Source organism: Myotis daubentonii, chromosome 1 (genome assembly GCF_963259705.1).
Source record: "Myotis daubentonii chromosome 1, mMyoDau2.1, whole genome shotgun sequence".
In the NCBI taxonomy this organism is placed as follows: domain Eukaryota; kingdom Metazoa; phylum Chordata; class Mammalia; order Chiroptera; family Vespertilionidae; genus Myotis; species Myotis daubentonii.
Window position 1 is genome coordinate 169,844,340 of NC_081840.1, and position 1,688 is coordinate 169,846,027.

Genomic DNA, 1,688 nt, shown 5'->3' on the forward strand with positions numbered 1-1,688 from the left:
TTAATTTATCTCATAGATTCTATCTTGTTGCAGAAATTCTGAGCATGAGTTTCAATCCTGAAATATTAAAGATGTACAAACATTGCAAGTGGAAGTGGGAAATCTCACATGCTTTATGATAGCAAGTACAGGAGGTACAATACAAATACTGCAGCAGAGAGGTTAAAGCAGTGCACAGTTGGAAGCTTTCTATATAAACACTACAGATTAGTTAAGTGAAAACATGCTAACTTTATTTGCTTGGTACTTTGTTAACTTGTGTTTTTAAATGTTTTTTGTTTGTTTGTTTGTTTGTTTGTTTGTTTAATTCTTGTGAGGTAACAGTGATACCTCATGAAATCTGCTTCTTTTTATGTGTAATGCACCACACACACACACACACACACACACACACACACACACGGAGTCAAAGTCAATGGCAGTGGGTGGTGTATGTCAGGGCTGGTTTTGACGCTCCTCTCCAGAATAAGATAAATGTAAGTGATGAAGAGCTCCTGGGGTTGGTTGAACTCATTTTGTATTCAGCACTCTGCCTGGCCCCTTTCTCATCTCTTTCTCCCTCTTTGTATGTTCAAGCCTACTTGAGTTTCTTTTTTCTTTTGTAGAACTTGGTTCTTTTGATGTGTTTCAGGGCACGCCCTGTGCCAAAGCGAACTTCCCAGGAATCGGAAACACAAGCGCACAGGTCTGAAACAGCCACTTTGCAGTAGCCAGAAAGGTTCAGGCCCAGAAGCTGGCTTTTCTTTCTTTAAAAAAAGCATCAAAACACACAACAGGGGAACAAACATGCAATATAGTTTCAATATATGATTTTAAAGGAAATGTACAATAAAAGTTAATTGCAAAATAGGCAGCTGGTGAGATTTTTAACCTGGATTGAGCCCATGACAGCAATTTAACCTGAGACATGTCTACATGCATTTGTATATTTGTTAGTTTAGTCAAATTTCCACTGCAATTATAAATTTATTTGTTTCTGTCTCACTGCAGTTATGGCATCAGCATTGCTGAGGTTTTCATGGTACATGGTTCTCAGTGGTGCACTACAATGATGGGAGGCAGTGCAGCGCTTTAACCACTTACATGTTTATAAGGTTGAGAGAACTGCTGCTGTAACTACGGTAAAGCTACTGTTAGAAGCCACTATCTAATAGAAGGTCTACATGGAAGGAGGAGTTAATTATTTTATATCTCATATCAGTATTTCTATTTCCATAAATTAGCAAACTTAGTAAAATAGTGTTATGTTTTATTTAAAATATCTGTTTACTCACATATTGTACTTTATGAGGCAAATCTTTCAGGACTATGTCACTGAATTAGAACTTGAAACTGAAAATAAAAAACAGAAAATAAGGAAAAAGTGCAGTTTAAGTTTATACACATACAAACTTATCCCCTTAAGATGTTCAAATAATAGTTACATTCAATTTTTATCCAGGTCTCATGAAGAAACCTTTTTTAAAAATCGAAACACCTGAAAAGACAAACAACTAGAAATTTGATATTTATCTGGTTTGATTGATTTAGAAAAGAAATCTATATTAATTAGGTGTATTATTTACTTTTATATAAATAGGTGAGTTTACTCTCATGTTTGTGTATTGCTAGGCCTACTGAGAAATAGATATAGAAAAAAAAATAGAAATTTAACCAACAAACAGTTGAGTTTCTTCAATAAAAGTAGA